The sequence below is a fragment of the Heterodontus francisci genome, unplaced genomic scaffold, assembly GCF_036365525.1.
Source record: "Heterodontus francisci isolate sHetFra1 unplaced genomic scaffold, sHetFra1.hap1 HAP1_SCAFFOLD_483, whole genome shotgun sequence".
Classification (NCBI taxonomy): domain Eukaryota; kingdom Metazoa; phylum Chordata; class Chondrichthyes; order Heterodontiformes; family Heterodontidae; genus Heterodontus; species Heterodontus francisci.
The window spans coordinates 839,772-852,575 of record NW_027140557.1 but is presented as its reverse complement, the minus strand read 5'-3'; the positions used below and the strand labels follow the sequence as shown (position 1 = coordinate 852,575).

Here is a 12,804-nt window from a genome sequence, read left to right as displayed (position 1 = left end):
CCTTCATGCCCCTCTGTGTCTGACAACACAGTTTGAATAGTGTTCTCTGGCGGGAATAAAGCGCCAGTCATTACTTACTATAACGGCAGTAAATCCCGCTTCGTGCCGGCAGTTCAGACCCTCACGTATAAATTATCAAATGCAACCGTTTAATTCATGACGTGTTCGATAAATAATGAAGAGAAAAAGACAGTGAAATTTCTGAGATATGTAAATTTACTGAGAGAATGAAATGATGTACAAAAGCAGTTGTTGATAATGATAAACAATATACTGATAACTTGATCTTATTAATTCAAGTTGCAAGGTCACTGCTCTCTCTGTGAGTCTTTGGGTGGCTCATAGAAGAGCCTTTGTGTTTGGTAGAAAGGGTGGATTTGTTTAGCCGCCGAATCCATAGAGAGTGCGGCCCTGGCGTTTCAGAGCGTACACCACATCCATGGCAGTGACCGTCTTGCGCTTGTCGTGCTCAGTGTAGGTGACCGCATCTCTGATCACATTCTCCAGGAAAACCTTCAGCACCCCGCGGGTCTCCTCATAGATCAAACCCGAGATGCGCTTCACTCCACCACGGCGAGCCAGGCGGCGGATTGCTGGCTTGGTGATACCCTGGATGTTATCACGAAGCACTTTGCGGTGCCGCTTTGCTCCGCCTTTGCCCAGTCCTTTGCCTCCTTTACCTCTTCCAGACATGACGCTTCTTCACTCAAATCACTGCTGAATGAGAAACGAGCTGTTTCTGCTGCCTTTTTTGTACAGCCCGCCCGGACCTGACTGAGAAAGTGACAGAGAGTGAGAGGCGGGGCGGAGAAGAAACTGAGTGACAGACAGAGCAGAGAAATGTCTTTCATCCTCCAGCTCCGCCTCCCACTTGCTCGAACCGCAAATTCAAAAAAAAAACTCTCAACAATAGAGCTCAGCACAAAACTTTCAGACTCGACCTTTATAGTCAAAGATAACAGAAACCCAGAGCTGTTAAATAAGGATCTATAACAATTAAAAGTTGATCATCTACCCGCCTAAGTAGTGCTTCCGATCACAAGTCAACCCGTTTCCACACACCTCCCCTCCCAGACGGATTGATCAGTTTACTAACACCTTACCCCAGCTGAATTAGAGAATTGAGTTGTGACGCGGGGTTTCTCGCCAGTATTCCTGTGTTAGACCCTCTCACTCTGAATTAGTGAAACGAGCATGAACTGAGACTGTACCGAACATATGTCCCCCAGTTACTGTGAGGACGGGACATCCCTCTGTTTAGTTACAGAGAGTGGGGGAAGGGCTGAGTGTAGTGCATGTCAGCGAGTCACCAGGGATCCTGCATTTACTTCCCATCATTTCTATGTGAAATGTGCACACGGCGGCGGGACAGGGATCATTTGATCGGGGGATCAGCTCTTTCCTGAGAGATGTGGGTGGCTCTGAAAAGAGCCTTTGGGTTCAGATGTCGACAACTTTCCCGTGCAGTTTCACTTCTTTCCAGGGGCTGCTTTCTGAGCCTTTGCTGCTTTCGGCTTGGTCTTGCCCCTTGATGATTGAACTTTCTTGAGCACCTTTCCGCCCGTGGCACTCTTGGGTTTTTTGGCCTTCTTCGCAGGAGACTTTTTCGGAAGCACTGCTTTCTTCGCTGGGGATTTCTTTGGCGTTGCCGCCTTCTTGCTGGTCACTTTTTTGCCTGCTGCTTTCTTCGCTGCCGATTTCTTGGCTGATAGTTTCTTGACTGGTAATTTCTTGGCTGCTCAACTATTTGCTGTCACTTTCTTACCAGCTGTTTTCTTCACGAAAGGTTTTTTGCCTGCTCCTGACTTCACTTTCTTTCCCACATTTCCCTTGGTTCCCTGCTTAGGGATTCTGAAGGAGCCGGAGGCGCCCGTACCGCTGCTCTGCACCAGGGAGCCTTTGTTCACATTCCTCCTGATACTTTGCTTGATTTGGGTCCTGAACTTCCCCACATCCACAACGCTCCGACCCAGCGCCTTCTTTATGGCGGGCAGTGAGGTCCCCCTGCGATCGGTGCAATCCGCCACAATCCTGAGGATCTGCTCGCTCAACGTGGGACCGGCTGACTTGTTCCGGGGAGCCGCTTTCTTCTTCTTGGCAGTCTTGACTTGAGCGGCGGGAGCTGGAGGAGCCGTTTCGGCGCCGGCTGTATCGGTCATGTCCGGGACTCTGCACAACTTCTCTCTGTCAGTCAGAACTGGGTCAGAAATGAAGCCGGTGGTGGCGGCACTGAGCAACTTAAAGGCAGTGAGCGGACGGAGGCGGAGACAACCTGCTGTCAGCTCCAGGCTCCTGCTGCCTCTCTGTGTTTCTCTCTGGTCCTAAACTCTCCAATTCCACTGAAATTCGGGTACTGTAGAATCCCAGACTAGATCCTTCCTGTCTCTGACATCAGAATGCTTGCTGTTCAAAAGTTTGCACTTGAAGTAAAGACTCCATTTTTGACTGAAACCCGTTTTATTGCTGCACTGATGGCGCTCTTTCCCCCGATAGCTGACATGTTCTCTACATTTTGACTGAAATCTTGAAATCAACAAAGAAATTGCACTGAAATCCCACTTTGGGAATGAGGAGGGGATCAATGTGCTTCTTTGACTGGAAAATCTTGTTACTTGACACAAGAGGGACTCGGAAATCCGGCGATGTGTCCGGACCCACAAACACAGTGACATTAGACTAACCCGCCTGCCCCTTTAATACACTCTCTCTTACACAATATTCACATCTACACATTCTCATGCCGAACTGTTCGATAAATGTAGAGTTCCCAGGACAGGTTTTGATCTCAATGCTGAGGTAAATAGACCCTTCAGCTCCACTCTATCCAGGCCTTTCAACATTTTATACATTTCAATCAGATCTCCCGTCAGCCTTCTCTGTTCCAAGGAGAACAACCACAGTCTATTCAATCTTTCCTCAGGGCTGCATTTTTCAGTCCCGGCAACATGCTCGTAAATCTCCTCTGTACTCTCTCTAGTGCAGTTACATCCTTTCTGTAATGAGGTGACCAGAACTGCACACAGAACTCAAGTTCTGGCCTAACCAATGATGAGAAAGTTCCAGCATAACCTTCCTCCTCTTATATTCGATATCTTGGACAATAAAGGAAAGGATTCCATATGTCTTCTTAACCATATTATCACCCTACCCTGTTACCTTCAGGGATCCGTGGACATTTACTCCAAGGTCCCTCACCTCCTCTGCACCTCTCAGTATTTTCTCATTAATCCTGTGTTCCTTTGCATTGTTTGACCTCCCCAAGTGCATCACGTCACACTTCTCCGGATTGAATTCTATTTGCCACTTTTCTGCCCTTCTGACCAGACCATAAACATCTTCCTCAAGTCCACAGCAATCCTCCTCGCTATCTACCACACGGCCAATATTGGTGTCGTCTGCAAACTTCTTGATCGTGTCCCTCAACATTTATGTCCAAATTGTTTATATAGATCATCAACAAAACAGGGGACCCATTACTGAGCCCTGGGGAAAACCACTGGAAACAGCCCTCCAGACTCAAAAGCAGCCGTCAACAATTACTCTTTGTTTCCTGCCACTGAGCCAATTTTGCATCCACCTTGCTGCATTTCCCTGGATCCCATGAGATTTTATTTTATAAAGATTCTGTATTTTGGGACCCTGTCAAAAGCTAAAATTCATGTAGAATCCATCAACTGCACTACCCTCATCTATCATCCTTTTTCAAATTCAATTCAGTTTGTCTGTGCCTTTCTAAGTGACAGTTTATCTTGTCTCTCAGAATAGATTTCAATAATTTGCCCACTACTGAGGTTAGACTGACTGGCCTGTAATTATTGAGCTGTAGACTGAAATGTAAGATTCGTTTTATCTCGAAAGATCCGCCTGGGGAAACAGACGTTACAATCTCATCTCTCACTGATATGGTGCCAGAGGAAGACACATTATTAATCTCACAGTCCGGTAAAGTGTCAGAGAGTGAGGCATACAATGTCCCAAATGTAACTTTCTCTGCCCTGTTGAACTCTCTGTAATCTTTCAGCTCAAACCCTTCGCTATGACTCTCAGTGACAGACAGTTTCAATCTGATTAAATTGATCTGTGACTGTAACTGTCTGATATTAACTCCTGCTCCATTCCGGCAAACACATCGACTCCCTCGGAGGATCACTTTGAGAATTCGAGCTAATGAACAGCAAACATAGTGCAGAGAATGATCTCAAGTTGAGCTTGGTAAAGGGGTAATCTCCCAGCTGGAAACCTTCTCTAATCTTGCCCACAGTCCCGGTTCCATTGCTCAAAATCAGATAAAACTGAACTGGAGAAAGTTCCGATTGATTTTTGTTTTTCAAACCATTGCCGAATGAGGCGCATGCGCGGTATTAACCCGCCCCCACCGCTGATTGTGAATGAGCGAATGTACGCATGCGCGCTCCCCTCCTCCAGCAAATCTGTTGAACGCCATTTACTCAGTGAGCGGAAAGAGTTTGTTTTTAACAGAGGGAATGGAGATATTACGGCCTCGGGGTAAGGCAGTAAACAGCAATCTGCTTCCAGCAGCACATTGCTTTGGGACCCTGTCCGCAGTCTGGATCAGAGATCACCATTGACTCCGGAGCAAGTTCAGGGGGAGTCGCGGGCTGTTTGTGAGAGGCAATGTGGAGGATGAACTGATCCCAGAACATGGAGTGAGCGGCGGAATGGAGAGGCCTTTCTCGGCCTGTGTGTGTGCACTGGGTAAGTGAGACAGAACGTGAATAAGCTGCTGTTGAAAATCTTTGCTGTTTCTCGCCTCAGTTCTGTAATACATGTTGGTGGTTTAACTCCTGTTTCACTCTGTTTACTGTGAGTGTACAGTGAATAGTTGAATCAAGATCCAGGCTGCACAGTTTCAGAATAAGGAGTCTCCCATTTTAGACGGTGGTAAGGAGGAATTTCTTCTCTCAAAGCGTCAATCATCTTTGGAATTCTCTACCTCAGAGAGCACTGGAGGCTGGGTTGTTAAATATATTCAAGGATGAGTTAAACTTTTGATCTCCATGGGAGTAATGTGTTCTGGGAGCAGGCAGGATAATGGAGCTGAATCCAGGATCAGATCAGCCATGATCTCATTGAATGGCGGATCAGACTCGAGAGGCTGAATGGCCTACTCCTGCTAATACTTCTTAGGTTCTTATGTTATAATGTCAGATGGAAATAGAAACCTGATCTGCACAAACATCCCTCAGGTAGTCCCAATCTTGGAGCAGTGCAGATGTTGGCTTGTTTCTGGATGTCACTAAATTGTTGTAAATCGGCCAAAACACCTGGTCAGCAGATGCTGAGATCTGCAGTGAAATCAGACACTGACATTCTTTGTATTTCTGGTGAGTATTTGTGGTTAGTAATAATGATTATGAATTGAAATGTTACATTAATCTCTTTTCTAGCTTCCACCTCAACTGATCTTCAGTTACAAGATATATTGTTCTTCCTTTCTGTAGGCAAATACTTCAAGGGAACAGAATGAATGTGATGATTCCCAGGCACAAGGAAATGTGCAGTCAGCGCCTTGCAACACAGAGTAGGTATGTTATTACTCCCAGAGGCCATCAGTTAATTCCAGACTCACATGGAGCAGAAGTAGTCAAACTCTCACTGATCCCAAGTTCAGAGACACATTTTCAATCCAGCAATCAAACAAAGCAGAAGAGACAGACATTGTTTCCAATCCATTCCAATTCTGTACTGCTGAAAGTTAGGTACATCAATCTCAGTTCAAAAGCACACCCACGGTCAGATTGAAAGGCACTATATCAATCTCACAAGAGGGACACATCCCGGAGACAGTAAGATAGAGAGTGAATCTCACCCTCACATACCTGAAACTGTGTGCAGTTCTGGTCACCTCATTACAGAAATGATGTAACTGCACTAGAGAGGGTAAAGAGGATATTTATTTGGATGTTGCCAGGGCTGGAAAAATGCAGCTGTGAGGAAAGATTGGATAGGCTGGGATTGTTCTCTTTGGAACAATGAATGCTGAGGGGAGAGCTGATTGAAATGCATCGAATTTTGAGGGACCTGGACAGAGTGGAGGTGAAGGGTCTATTCATCTTAACAAAGAGGTCAGTGATGAAGGCCAGAGATTTAAAGTGATTGGTAGAAAAATTAGAGGGGAGATGAGGGAAAGAAAATCACTCAGAGGGTGTTAGGGGTCTGGAACTCACTGCCTGACAGGATAGTTGAGGCAGGGACCCTCAACTGTTTCAGAAGTACTCTGGCAAGGCACCTCAAGTGCCATAAGCTGCAGGGTTCACGACCAAATCCTGGAAGGTGGGATTAGAATAAGTGGCCTCTTTCCATGCCTTAAACTTTCGATGATTTTATGAAATTGATGTTTAAAAGAAAATAAACACATTCCTATACTGTAAACAGACAGACACAGAGTGAAATTCACATTTACAAATTATAAAAGAGTTAAAGTAAAGATTAAAACCTCCGGTCACAGAAGGGAGACTGACAGCTACAGAGAAGAAAATAAAACCACTCACATGCAAGAGACTGTCAGATAGAGAATAACACCAGAGTCACCTAACAGAGACAGACAGTTACCATGTAAAACACATGGACACATACCAGAGACTGAGAGGGACAAAGGAAAATCAATTCTCCAATAAGAGAAATTGAATGATAGGAATAACACACATACTTGTGTAGTAGACATTGATAGCTGCAGAAAAAAAGAAAATGTGCACACACACCTATCAGGAACTGCAAGCTGCAGATTAAAACACACAGACCAAAATTCGAAAGATTCAGAGAAAAGTCCCATATCACACACTAGAGTTTGAAAGATACAGAATAAACCCACACTGTTATATCTTAACTTTACAGATACAGCTTAACAGTGATACTCACATACCAGAAACCAACTGGTGCAAAGTAAAACTCACTCAAGTAACAGAAACTGAAAGGTAAAGATCAAAAAACAGAATCATATACCAGGAAATGGCAGGTATAGAATAAAACAACAGTCACATATTGGAAGTTGGCAGGTGAGGGGGGCGGGGAATGGGTGGGGGGAAACACCTTCATGTTCCATTAACTGACAGGTAACAGAGTAAAATAAACATTCATATACTATCAATGGACAGGTGCAGAATTAACATCTCATTCACTTAACAGAAGCTAAAAGGTGCTGCAGAAAGTACATAATCAAATTCCAAAGATTGAAAGATACAGAATAAACCCACATTCACACGCCAGAAACTGACAGGAACAGAACTCACATTCCATTCACAGAAACAGCTCGGGACAGAACAAAGGCAACAATCACATACCAGAAACTGACAGGGAAAGATAAAAACCTTCACACATTTCGGAAAGTAACAGGTGCAGGATAAATGTTACCCTCGCATATGAGAAACTGACAGATACAGATTAACACCCAGACACACATACTGGAAACTAACAGGTAAAGATTAAAATCTAAATTTATATTTCGGAAAATAGCAAATGCAGTATAAAAGCCACACTCAACGACAAGAGACTGACAGACACAGAGTGAAATCCACAGTGAATTCCAAGAAATTTACTGTTAGTGAGTGAAAATCTCTCATCCATAACTGACAGGTACAAAGAAAACCCAACACTTGCACTTCACACTCTGACAGATACAGAATAAAACACACACATAATTAAGAAGATTTATATACCAGATACTGACAGATACAGACTAAAACTCAAAGTCACTTAACATAAACTGACAGATACAGAATAAATTCAGCAGTCACAGACCAGAGAATGAAATGCACAAAGTAAACCTTACAGACAGATGTCAGAAACTGGCATGTACAGATTAAAAATCACACTCACATTCTAGAGAATGTAGAGATGTGGTGTACAATCCAGAGTCAAAAGCCAGACTGAAACATGTTTGTGTATACCAGACCATAACATAGACAGGTTAAAAACCAGACCTGCACATTAGAAGTTTAAAGGCACAGGTTAAAACTTAAATTTACAAACCAGACAATCAAAGATAATGAGTGAACACCACTCATATACAAGTGAGTGTTAGATTGACAGTCAAACCCACATTCACATGCAATAAACTGAGGGGCACAAGTACAAGACACACAAACAAACATCAGAAACTGAAAGATACAGAATAAGACGTTTCTCACATAAGACAAAGTGACAGGTACAGATAAACCCACACTCAAAATCAGAAACTGACAGAGATAAACTGTAGACTAGGGATTGAGAGATATAGAGTGAAACATACACCCGTATCCAAGGAACTGAATAATACAGCAAAATAAGTGAAAAAAAAACACTCACCCGCTAGAAAAGAATTAAACTGCACTAACACACCAGAAACTGACAGGCATGAATAAAACCCCCTCACCCACACAACCAACTGCTCCCCCCCCCCCCCACCAATACAGAAACAGATTACAGAAAATGACAGGCATGAAGCAAACCCCCGCGCCAACCGCCCACACCCCCATCCCCCCGCCCAAGACAGAAAAACACAACAGAGACTGACAGCCATGAAAGAAAAGCTACACACAAATACCAGAAAGTGGCAGGTACAGTTCGGGGTGGAACAGTGGTGCAGTGGTGTGGGCGGCGCAGTGGTTAGCACCTCAGCCTCACAGCTCCAGGGACCGGAGTTCAATTCTGGGTACTTCTTGTGTGGAGTTTGCAAGTTCTCCCTGTCACCGCGTGAGTTTTCACCGGGTGCTCCGGTTTCCTCCCACCGCTAAAGACTTGCAGGTGACAGGTAAATTGGCCATTGTAAATTGCTCGTCGTGTAGGTCGGTGGTAGGGAATATGGGCTTACTGTAGGGTTAGTATAAATGGGTGGTTCTTGGTCGGCACAGACTCCGTGGGCCAAAGGGCCTGTTTCAATGCTGTATCTCTAAAATAAAAAAAATAAAGTTCCATACTGCAAAGTACAAAGGAAACAAGGTAAAAAACAGCCTTCACGAATCTGAGTTAGACTGATGTGGAGTAAAATCTAGATGCACATACCAAAGATTGACTGGTACAGATATAAATCTCAATCACGTAAGAAATTGAGAGGTGCAGAGTAAACCCCACAAACAGGGATCAGTATGTAACTGGTACAAAGTAAAATTCAAAACAAACTTTTCAGAAACAGACAGGTAACAAGAAGAAAAAAGACACAAACACAAATACCAGAGAACAAGGGTTACAGAGTAAAACACATGCTCGTTTATCAGGAATTGCCATGTACAGAATTAAAAACCTCTCATTCACACTAGAAACTGACAGACACAAAGGAAATCCCACACTCACACTTCAGAGACTGACAAATATTCAGAAAAAAATACCGTTATAACAGAGACTGACAGGAACAGAATTAAGCACACCATCAAGACAAACAAATGGCAGATTCAGCATAAATCCCAAATTCCCATTTCAGAGACTGACATGCACAGAGTAAAATGAACACCTATTTAGCAGAAATTAACAATCAAACTTTAAAAGGACAGTCACAGAATAGAAACTGTCAGTTCAAGTCCGAAGCAGACTCACAGAACAAATTGAAATATACAATGTGAACCTCCTACTCAAATACCAGAAGCTGATGTGTATCCATCAGAGGGTCTCAATAATAACAAACACCCTGCAGGGAGAGACGGCAATTTGAACATCTAAATGGGATCAGCTCCCAGTTTTCGAGGTTATAGATTCCCTCCACCCCTCCCCACCCTCCCTCCGCCCTAACCCCATGTTCAGTTTCATTCTTCACACATTGATGAGGGTGAAATGGGGAAAGTTCCCATTGAGTTTTGTTGCAGAGATCTGCGCACGCGCGATATAACCCCGCCCACTGTGACGTCATCATGAGGATAAGAGCGCATGCGCTCCCCTCCCCCCAACACTGTCTCTGAGCGTCATTCAGTGAGTGAGCGGAAGATTGTTTAATTCAGCTGCGAATGGAGACATCCGGGTCCCGGGGTAAGTGAACAAACAACATCTGCTTCCAGCAGCAACACCAGGTTTGGGAGCGAGTCTGCAGATGTGTTCAGAGATTAACATTGAATAACGGGGAAGTTCAGCGGGAGTCGGGGACTCTGTGGAATGTACACTGGAGGCCGAGATACCCGAGTCCAACCCGAGCGGGACCCGAGCACATGTGTCCGCCTCGGCTCGGGCCCAGCTTGCGGCTCCGGCTTTCGGGCTCGGGTCCAGTTCGGGTTCGGGTCGGAGACACTCGGTCAGTCTCTGCTGGTCAGTATTGAAATTTAAATAAACTGACCGGAGCTGGGAGTCGGGGTCGGAACTGAGTCTGCGCAATGAGCCGGTGCCGTTACGGTCATCACGCATGCGCTTCAGCTTTTTGCAGGTTGGGGGTCAGGAAGGGTTGGGTCGGGTCCGGTGTTGTTCGGTCGGGTTTTTGGTGTGTGTGTCGACTCGAGTCCTAACAGTGAACAGTTTAATTTTTTTATATAAATACTGTATATTTTATAATCATTTTATGATAATTATTCATTCAGGACCTTCCTGCTCTCTGCATCTCAGCTGCTCACTGGATAAACTTGCAGCAAGTATCTCAACCTGCAAAGCAGGAGTTTACATAATGTATAATGATATTTACTGAGGCTTTGGGCAATTGCTGTGATTAGTTTAAGCAATACAGATACTGGTACAGTGTGGCACAACTCCTGGGTTTCTGTTTAACTCATGACCAAACAATCATTGACATTGTGGCTCCAATCTTCATCTTTTAAACAATCTTTCAACCAGCTGAAACAGATTTTTTGTAGCACTGCCAGATAAACACTTACAAAGATGTCAAAGGAGAGATGGACACTCTGAAAGCTTTGGAGGTTTGAGATTCATCCATGACATCAAATAATCCAGGCTAAGAATATTTTTCTTTAAAAAAAAGTGATAGATAACTTCATGCAAAATTGTATTAAATGTCAATGCTGGAAATTGTTCAACATGCTTTGTCAATGTTAACATATATGTTTTGTTTTGCTTTGTCAGCTATTCGAGGTGCTGGCCATTATGTGTATACTGATCAACCAGAAGTCTTCAATCTGCAGATCTGCAGTACTGTAGATTAATGATCAGACAGCACCGGGAATCTGCAGTAATGTAGATTAATGATCAGACAGCACCGGGAATCTGCAGTACTGTAGATTACTGATCAGACAGCACCGGGAATCTGCAGTACTGTAGACTAATGATCAGACAGCACCGGGAATCTGCAGTACTGTACATTAACAATCAAACAGCGCAGGGAAAGCCTGCTATCTGATCTGTCATTTTTCCAATCAATCAATCTTTCCTTTCACTGAAGGTAACTTGCAGGTACCGCAAGCAATTAACAAGCTAAATGGTATGTTGGCCTTCATTGCAAGAGGATGAGTATAGGAGTAAAGATGTCTTGCTGCAATGAAATAGAGCCTTGTTGAGACTGTACCTGGAGTATTGTGTGCAGTTTTGGTCTCTTCCCTATAAAAAGATATACTTGTCACCGAGGGAGTGCAATGAAGGTTCACCAAACTAATTCCTGGGATGAAGGGATTGCGTGATGCGGGAAGATTAAACAGACTGGGCCTTTATTCTCTGGAGTTTAGAAGAATGAGAGGTGATCTCATTCAAACATACAAAATTCTTACAGGACCCGACAGGGTAGATGCAGGAAGGATGTTTCCCCTGACTGGGGATCTTGAACCAGGGGATACAGTCTCAGAATAAGGAGCAGACCATTTAGGACTGAGAATAGGAGGAATTTCTTACACTCAGAGGCTGGTGAATCTTGGGAATTCTCTACCCAGAGGGCTGTGGAGACTCAGTCATTGAGTATGTTCAGGATGGGGATCGGTACATTTCTATACACTAAAAACATCAAGGGTTACAGGGATAGTGCAGGAAAATGGTGTTGAAGTAGATCAACCTTGATCTCATTGAATGGTGGAGAGGGCTCAAAGGGCTGAATGACCTAGTCCTGTTCCTAGTTCTTCTGTTAATGTGTTGTAGTCAGGTTAAGGGGGAACAAAACTGTGCTGCTGTACTGCAGTGCTGTCCAACACGGACACTTTGTATCACCGGGTTCCTAATGTGCTAATGACAATGATGAAACTGTAAAGTTCTAACCCTCACCTGTTCTTGTCTTACAGGGAATACTTCTCCTTTGTGCAGGAACCGGAATAGATGTGATGTTTCCCAGGACCAAGGAACCGTGCAGCCCAGCTCCTTCTAACACACAGTAGGTAGGTGATCATTCCCATAGTGTAAAGGTACAGACAGCTCACCAGTTCCACTGTCAGGGACACCAGAAGGAGTCAGTCTCAAACTGATCCCAAGATACAGACACACATTTTCAATCCCAACAAGGTAAATAGAGCAGGAGAGACAGACATTGTATCCAGTTCAAACCAATTCAGTACTGCTGACAGGTCGAGACATGAATCCCAGGTCAGCTATCAGATTTAAATAGAGTCATATACAGCAGAGGAGGCTATTCGGCCCATTGACTGCATGTTTACCCTCCACTAAGCAATACAGTCAGTCCCACTCCCTGGCTCGATCCCCGTAGCCCTGCAAGTCTATTTCTCTCAGGTGACCATCCAACATCCTACTGAAGTCAGTGATTGTCTCCACTTCCACCTCCCTTGTGGGCAGTGAGTTCCAGGTCATTACCACCCACTGTGTAAAACAGTGTTTCCTCATATTCCCCCTGAATCTCTGGTCAAAAACATTCAATCTGTGTAAACTAGTCCTTGTACCATTTGTTAATGGGAACAGTTTTTCGCTTTCCAGCTTGCCTGTTAATATCTTGTACATTTCAGTTAA

General features: G+C 44.2%; 1 pseudogene; it reads right to left on the bottom strand.

Moving 5' to 3' along the window:
* Window positions 1–1,469: 1,469 nt before the first annotated feature.
* Window positions 1,470–2,159, bottom strand: LOC137360126 (histone H1-like; annotated as a pseudogene).
* Between the last annotated feature and the right edge of the window lie 10,645 nt (window positions 2,160–12,804).